The following is a 9211-nucleotide window of genomic DNA, read 5'->3' as shown; positions in this document are numbered from 1 at the left end:
AGCCCCGGCCTCGCCTGTTATTTATTCTCTGTTCTGGTAAAACATTAGCAGCAGAGATCACTGGTCCTCAGTCCTGGCTGCCACTAGCTGCAGCCCCGTGTGCAGTCAGTAACCTCTCATGTGCCCTCAGAAGATCACTGGTCCTCAGTCCTGGCTGACACTAGCTGCAGCCCCGTGTGCAGAGTCAGTAACCAGACATCATGTGCATTGAGGAACCAGCTGTCTGGTAAATGTGATCAGATATACTGTACATGTGTATAATATTGTATCTTACAGGACAGTCCTGCAGTGAGAGACGGAGAAAAACATTGACGTCCCTGGGTGGGCTTGAACCACCAACCTTTCGGTTAACAGCCGAACGCGCTAACCAATTGCGCCACAGAGACCTATGAGGCTGCCTCAGATTTTATACCTAGCAGGGGAAGATCGCTGTACAAGCAGCCTATACACTGTCACAGAGGTAATAGTAATACACAGCTGTAGTTTTGGCCATAAGACCATTAGAAATGATCGCTGTATAATTATACTATGCTTCCCTTAGTGCAGTTACAGGCGTCCATTTCTACATTTCCCCCCAGCAGTTCAGGGATTGAATCTGGACCTCTATGACCCATATTTGAGACATCTCTGTGGTCATGAAGAGGTTCCGGATCTCCTCCTGAGCACCTGACGTCATGACATTGCACAGTGTGGGAAGGACGGCTGGCGCGGCATACGGTCATTAGGTCGACAAGACATAGGTCAACAGTCATTAGGTCGACCACTATTGGTCGACATGCATTAGGTCAACATGGTTACTAGGTCGACATGGTCATTATGTCAACATGTACTAGGTCGACATGGAAAAGGTCGACATGATTTTTTCAGTTTTTATTTCTTACATTTTTTTTTGAATTTTTTCATACTTTATGATCCACGTGGATTATGAATGGGAATAGTAACCTGTGGCAAGCAAAGGACACCAAAAAAACTAAAAAAAACTCATGTTGACCTTTTTTTCATGTCGACCTAGTACATGTTGACCTAGTGACCATGTCGATCGAATGCACGTTGACCAATAGTGGTCGACCTAATGACTGTCAACCTAAGTCTTGTCGACCTAATGACCCAGACCCACTGGTGAGAGCAGATTTTAGATCTCCCCCCCCCCCCCCCCCCCCATGGCAGTCCTTAACCTATGGTGGATACTCACATTCAAGGCAACCTATGAGGGTACAAAAGAGGAGGAGCTTTAACTGCTGCTGGTACATTTTTAAAGTACCCAAGCTACTGCCACCGCACTATACCCCAGTGTTCCAGTGCCTCCCATTGGATACTGCGAAAAGAACCTAAATACAAAAATACCATTTATTTTTTTAATGGACAAAAAGTTTGTATTTTATTGTATATCAAAATATTGGAAAAAGGAAAAGATACAATGTAATTAAATTGCTAAATCTCTTTAATTGTGTGAATATTGGTGTCATAGGGATCCCATCTGACCGTGTGGCCTAATGGATAAGGCGTCTGACTTCGAATCAGAAGATTGAGGGTTCGAGTCCCTTCATGGTCGTTTTTACATCTATGTTGTTTTTTTTCCTATTAGAGAGAAAAAAACTTTTAAGAATATAGATAGAGTTCAGAAACAAACACAGAGATTGGAATAATTCCTGGAAAATACATGGAGCAGGCCTTGGAGGTTCATCATAAAATGACAGCAAAGCGGCAGAGGATGTGTAACCTGTAAGGACCCATAAGAAGAAAATATTTGCTACGTTGTGGGTATGGTACCATGTTAGATCCCACAAGTGCATTGGTGTTGGGTGTGGATGTACCAGGATAAGTTATACACACAAGGGCTTTAGTAGAAATGTGTGGTCACCACAACAGAATTCTAGGGAATCCCAAAAGTGTCTAGGAATTGACACCACCCTGTAATCTGCCTAATGCAATCTGAATCTCTGCAACAAACAATCTCTGTAGTAAATGAACACTATGCAAACAATTTGTTAGACACATTTGTGATTTCAGGATTTGTTTGCAATTTAAATTTTGTTCAGTGCCGCATATTTAATGAAGGCAGACTGGGCTGCTGTTTGCTTAGTCAAACACTGTGAAATTTAACACCTTGGATTAGTGGGACATTTGCCACAGCTGTTTCTTTGTTAATTTACCATAGTATATCTGTAGCTTCAACCATGCACAGCTGTGTGTTCCAATACTCAAAGCGTTCCCATCTCTAAGCGGTTTGATAATGAGCAGTTGAACAACATCAAGAAAGAATTCCGGAACATTATGTGGACTCACCAAACCTCTGCAATGAAATCACCAGGACCAGGCCTACGAACCCTCTGGCAGAGAACATCAGTAGTGCCTTACAGGCCTAACCCTCAAGGTGAGCAGGGAGCATTGGGGGGGAGCACCAAGGCCAGGCCCAGCAGGGTAATTTTCATCGGAATTTAGTGTGCTCCCCACATTATCATACCCCCCCCCCCCCCCTCCATCCATACTGCTCCTATGAGACCAGGATAATTTCCCTCCTTTCGTTGTTTACCTGCATAGGTGATCTCACCATGTGCTTTCTTTAAAAAACAAAACATTTTTACTGTATACTTCCACCCCACCGTGTGGTATTCCTGTGAGGTGTACCTCCACTGATTGCACACCCTGCCAGCAGCATCTAACACACTGCACCCCAAATGGCGGCCTCTGATGGTTCCTCTGTGGGCAGGATGTGCCTCACGTGGATTGTTCATACAGGTTATATCATACGACTACACAAGTGCCCGTTCTCCCATGTATGCATTGGGCCCGTGTCTGGCTTACCCCCACAGTATAACCTTTGTAGTGTGCCCAACATGGCTGCATCATCTGGTACGCTTGTGGATGAGCTGAAAGTACATGGACCCGATAGTTTTCTTGGTTCCCTACTCTGAACGTTAGGACACTGCAATCACCCCCATTTTGTGTCATCTCTTCTAGGGGTGGACTATTCCACCAGGGTAATCCTACGCAGTGCGCCCAAGATGGCTGCCGCACCTGGTATCCTGTGAGGGTGGAATACACAACCCATGGAAGTTATTACCCAAAATGAATACACCAATCCTGCATTATGATTACTCTATGCATTCTATGTTTTCATTTTTATATCTGTGTGGCCTGTGTATTGCTGTTTTAATCTTCTGTATTATGTTTATTGTTTTGATGTCTGTAAAGCGCCTTGAGTCCTGTTTGGAGAAAGAGTGCTATATAAATAAAATAATAATAATAATTATTATTATTATTATTATTACTACCATCCCACCAGTTCCTTGACTGGTTCACACTATGGCAGTGCCAGGTCTCCCTCTTACAGTGAGCCCGTCCTAGCCTGGTACTCTTTCCACTTCTTGTCCACTTGTTTTAGTTGGGACCAGCCCAGACTGACTAGCCTTGGGGCTAGTAAAGATCTGTTTGTGTAGGGTACACTTTTCTTTTCTAACTATTCATTTACTCCACCATTACTTTCAATAATGCATTCATTTTAATGGTCTCTCTGAAAGTGGCACATTGAAATGCATGAACCATTAAAATGCAGGGGAAAATCAGCTATTTTCAGAAAAACTCAACCCAGTGTCAGGGTTGGCTGGTTTAAGTCACCTTGGTTTTAACCACTCTTCTTTTTTTATTATGCTGAGACTACAGGCACTGTGCAGTAACTTATTATAAAAAGCATATTATAAGGGAATCTCCCTGGTATTATTCACATTTTTGTTGCTTGTGGTCTGCATTTGCGTGAGCTGAACCAATGCAGTAAATTCACACAAACATTGATAAAGGGAGGATAGGAGGGTGAACCAGATCTGAGAGGTACTAAATCCGTCTAGCATCAGCTACGCCTCCACAAACTCCTCCCTTAACAATCCTATAGGACAGGAGAAAACCAAAACTAACATTCTCAATCTAAAAAGGATAAACAATTCTTTCTAACACATTAAAGAGACAATATAGAGACAATCACCTCATAGTTTAATCTCATTCATGTTCATTTCAATTCAAAACCTTCAGTCCTCTGAGATGTATCTGAGGGGATCAGTATGTGATCCTGGCGGTCATTATATCGACGACGGGATCCCAGTCATTAGAATGCCGGCGGGGGGGCAAGCGTAAAGAAGCCCCGTGTGAGCTCAGCAGCGAAATTTGCTCGCCACAGGTTCTATTCTCCCTCTATGGATGTCATGGACACCCACAGAGGGGGAATCACCTACCTCGCCAGTATTCTGGCGGCTGTATGGTGCCCCTGGCGGGATCCCGGCGTCGGTATTGTGACAGCTGGGATCCTGTCCATCGGTATGCTGGTCGCATACCCATCTGAGTGTACTTTGTATGTTTTTAATATGTTTAGTCCATCTACATACTGTATATTCACATGTAAAATAAATCATATTGAAGCCTAATGTTAGAAAGCATCAAAACATGGTTAATCAAGGGTTCTAATACATAGCAATGCTTCACAGTATTAATATAATAAGCAGGATTCATATTTTTTTCCCATTAAAATATTAAAAAAAAAAAAAAAAAAGTTTTTTTTTTTTTTTACTTTTTCCCCCCTCCCTGCCCAGTAGCAAATAATTGTCACTCGCTGTAATTTGTTTGCTTTAATAACAAAATTGACATGATAAAAAAATAATAGATACCCTCAAATTTATGTAACACTATTGTCCCATGAAAAAAATTGTCTTCCTCCCCCCCCCCCACCTCTCTATTTCTCCCCTATACATTAAATTCATTTTTCTCCCAACTACTTTCACTCTGATTTATTTCTCCCCTCGTGTGTGCACACAGGTGTATAGTGCACACAGGTGTATAGTGCACACAGGTGTATAGTGGGTATTCACGGCACTTTACCTTATTTTACGGCTACTGTGATTATCCCCCTTTGCAAATTTGCAAGGGATCTGCGCTACCTCTTTAATGGCAAGGAAATGCAGAGGGCAAGCAGCTGAGGCAGATGGACTGGGGAATGGGGGAAGGGAAGAGGATTACTGTTTTAATCTGATGAGAGTACAAATAATATACTGCTGGTAAATATATGCTCCCTGCATTTGCACCAAAATGTTTGTCAGAAGTGGGGTTTGAATCCATGTGCGTGTTCTCAGACTAGAATAGTGATGTATAGGTAAGAGACCATCCTTGAGCAGGGCTGCCATCAGAAATTGTGGGGCCCGGGACTGGCAGAATAGGCAGCCCCTCCCCCTTTAAAAAAATAATAATAATAATAATATATTTATGTTTTTTTATTTGAAAAAATCTCCTATATAATAGCCCTATTCTGTGACCTTGTGATTCATTTGCTAACGCTGGGCGGAGTCACAACACTGGGCGGAGTTAGTCAAATGAGTCACAGAGATCTGGCCAAATCTACAGGAGACTAGGAGCAGAAGCAGATAGCATGGGCATTGGGCATGTCACACAGCAGGGGTGCAGACCTCCCAGCTTTCTGCAGGAGCTTTATCTAGGCAGAAGGAGGGAAACACACTCAGCGAAAAGGGGGCGTGGCTTCACGGGAGGCCCCCGTTTTTTCGTCAGTGAGGGGGCATGCCCAGCGCTCTGTGAGCTGCTGGCATGCTCCCAGGGGCTGATTATGAGTCCGGGGGGCCCAGGGCACTTGAGACAGGGGAGCCCTATCTCATTGCTGTGCCTGCTGTGGGGTTGGGGGCGTGGCCTAATCGCGCCCGCGCGGCCACGCCCCCTTATGCAAATTCCGATTTTTTTTTTTTTTTTTTTTTTTTTTATGATTTTTTTTAAATGGGATTTTGGCCCCTCAGCTAGGGCTAAATCCAGAGGGGGTGGTCGCTCCCCCCTACACACCCGCACAGGCAGAAGAAAGCAGGGAGACTGCTGCCTCCCTGCAACACCACAGACCTGCCAATATGCAGCAGCGTGTGCTGACTGTAGCACAATGCTGCCGCTGTTGCTGGCAGGACGGGGGGGGGGGAGCTTCTGAGCTGGGACAGAGCTACTCCAGCCGGGGGGCCCCCTAAAACTGTGGGGCCAACGGTACGTATCCCCTGCCCCCCCCCCCTTAATCCGGCTCTGCTGCTGGAACCCCCTCATTAATCCGTACCCCCTGATGCCCCCTCTCCCTCTGTCTCCACTATTCACCGCTGCTCTGCTAAGCAGAACAGCGAGTACAGGAGCTTTCCAACTGCCCCCCCCCTCCCCACCCACCGCCGGACACTGCAACCCGCGGGTGGGCCAGCGGGACAGACCCCAAAAAATGTGACTGTCCCGCGAAAATCGGGACATTTGGGAGGTATGGGGGTGTGTGAGGGGTATGTCATACAGACAGACGGGCACCGGCTCACTGTGTGCTTGACCCCCCACATCGGCATACTCAGCAGGGTCTCTCTGGTGCGGAGGAGCGTCACTTTCTGGAACACTCCACGCTTCTTAACTGCAGTTTAGTGGGGCACCTGCCGCTGTGCAGGTTCCATACTGCCTCTGTTATCTCCAGCCCCGGCAACCCCACCGCTAGCTGCAGCGCTGCCACCCGCAGTGGAGTGCGCCCAACTCATTCACACACTTTAGCTGGCGGGTAGCGCTGCAGAAATCCGAGCTGCTTGCAGGCTCTGACCCACTCCTCACTCCAGCCGCAGCGTCTCCTGGGAGCTAACCAGTCACTCCCAGTCTCCCCTTACCACAGTGCCCGGAAGCCGTGAGGTCCGCGCCACGTGCATGCTATGACCCCCTCCTCCCTCCAGCCGCAGCATCTCCTGGGGGCTAACCAGTCATTTCCAGTCTCACCTTACCACAGTGCCCGGCAGCTGCGCGAGGTTTGCGGTGTGTGACTGGGGAGGGATGCGGACGGGCAGAGAAAGCAGGACTCCAGCCTGAGAGAGTCAGCCATGCCAAGTCTCCAGCAGCAGCAGATCCCAACAGGTTGGAGTGGAACAGCAGCAGCCAGCAGCAGTGACTCCGGTAAGACACATCTGTCTGTCACCACTGTTTTGTCCCTAATACCAATCTCTCCCGTGCCCTGTGTTCTGAAATGTCCCTGTCACCCCTGGCCTTGCCCTTTCACCCTTATCCTGGCCCTGTCACCCTTATCCTGGCCCTGTCACCCTTATGCTGGCCCTGTTACCCCTATCCTGGCCCTGTCACCCCTGTGCTTGCCCTGTCAACCCTATACTGGCCCCGTCACCCCTGTCCTGGTCCTGCCGCCCCTACCCTGGCCCTGTCACCCCTATCCTGTCCCTATAATTTCTGTCCTGGCCCTGTCACCCCTGTCCTGGCCCCGTCACCCCTGTTCTGACCCTGTCACCCCTGTCCTGGCCCCGTCAACCCTGTACTGACCCTGTCACCCCTGTCCTGGCCCTGTTACTGCATACCCTCCAACTACCTTTTATGGCATGTACAGTACCCGCAGCGCCTCCAGACCTCTCCCCAATGCACCACACCTCCGCACCTTCCCCTCCACCACATGCGGCACTCCACCCCTCCCCCACATGCTGTGCCTCCAGACCCCCTACACCACCCGTGGCTCCCACTCCTCCACCCCTTCACCACCCACAGCACCTCCAGGCCCCTTCCACCATTCACCCCCCTTATATGTCTCCCCCCACACCTGCCCCCCTCCACCCGCAGCATCTGCAGACACCCTCCTCCATCAGCGGTCCCCCCCTCACCCACCCCTCCCCCACCAATGGCACCCCCGCACCTGCCCCTCCACCACCTGCAGCACCTCCGGACCTCCTTTCCCATCCGCCGCAACACCCGTACCTGCCCCTACCCTACCCATGGTGCCTGCGGTCCCCTACCCAACCCCCGGCACTCCCGTCCCTTCCCATCCCACAGCACCTCCGGAACCCTTCACCCATCCACAACATCCCCACACCTGCCCCTCTCCCACCCGTGGCACCCCTGCCCCTCCCCCACCTGCAGTGCCTCCGGACCCCTCCCCCATCTGCATCCCCCACTCCTCTGCCCCTCCCCCACGCGCAGCACCTCCCGAACCTTCCTCATCCGGGCCCCACCCCCACTTCTGCCTCCCCTCCACCCGCAGCATCTACAGACACCATCCGCAGTCCCCCCCGCACCCGTTACATTCTGTACATCGTGCCTTGCAGGTGCTGTTCACTCCGTCGCAAGGGGCTGCGCCTCCTTCACCATCGCACGCCCTTTCATTGTGCAATATTTAACCACTAACAAAGGAATGCAGGTAATACTCCATATAATACAAATATTAAACCCCAGAAAGGCATGCAAGGGTTAAGGGGGCAAAGCCCCTTGCGACGGTGTGAAAAGCGCCCGTAGGGCGCGATGAAGCACCTAGTATATATATATATATATATCTATCACACTCACTTTTGCAAAAGAAAAGAAAAAGAGACCAGCACTCATGTTTTGATGATGAAAAGAAAAAAGGGGTTTATTCCTTACAGAAGAAACATCTGGACATGATCCTAGTACTACAGCCCGACGGCCGTTTCATCTCTCCGTGGTTTTCGTCAGGGGCAGAGTTGAAACGGCCGTCGGGCTGTAGTATTAGGATCATTTCCAGATGTTTCTTCTTAAGGAATAAACCCCTTTTTTCTTTTCATCATCAAAATGTGAGTGCTGATCTCTTTTTCTTTTCTTTTGCAAAAGTGAGTGTCTGTATCAATTTCCAGGACCCTGCACCACCATGTCAATTTTATTTTATTTTTACTGAGTGACTGAGTGCTGTCATTCTGCTACGTTTTGTATGTATATGTGTGTGTGTGTGTGTGTGTGTGTGTGTATGTATGTATGTATATATATATATATATATATATATATATATATAACCCCTGACGAAGTCCCATATTGGACGAAACGCGTTGGATGTGGCTAGACGACGTGGATGTTGTGACGTCACCCGCTGGGGCCGCAGCTGGTGAGAGAGGTCTGTCCGTGTGATCGGAGGAGTGACAGTCTGTTCCGGGGCAGAGTATTGCCTTAACAGCTATTTTTAAGCCTCAATGTATGTGGATACGTACCATTTTTGTAAAAGTTATAAGGATATATACTGAATTGTGCGCTCTCCATTCTTTTGTACTATATATATATATATATATATATATATATATACTGTATGTGTGTGTATGTATGTGTGTGTGTGTGTGTATATATATATATATATATATATAAAATTTGTTTTCATTTTCAAACAGTGTTCGATCTTTAGAATTCATATTTAGACTCTAATACTTTATACACACACACACAGGAG

General features: G+C 47.9%; 2 non-coding genes across 2 annotated transcripts; one reads left to right on the top strand and one right to left on the bottom strand.

The window, feature by feature from the left end:
* Window positions 1-312: 312 nt before the first annotated feature.
* Window positions 313-386, bottom strand: TRNAN-GUU (transfer RNA asparagine (anticodon GUU)). Its single transcript has one exon. It is a non-coding gene; the product is annotated as a tRNA-Asn (tRNA).
* Window positions 387-1479: 1093 nt separating this feature from the next.
* TRNAR-UCG (transfer RNA arginine (anticodon UCG)) lies at window positions 1480-1552 on the top strand. The gene has a single exon. It is a non-coding gene; the product is annotated as a tRNA-Arg (tRNA).
* Window positions 1553-9211: the final 7659 nt, after the last annotated feature.

Source organism: Pseudophryne corroboree, chromosome 8 (assembly GCF_028390025.1).
Source record: "Pseudophryne corroboree isolate aPseCor3 chromosome 8, aPseCor3.hap2, whole genome shotgun sequence".
NCBI classification, from domain to species: domain Eukaryota; kingdom Metazoa; phylum Chordata; class Amphibia; order Anura; family Myobatrachidae; genus Pseudophryne; species Pseudophryne corroboree.
This window is presented reverse-complemented; position numbering and strand designations above follow the sequence as displayed.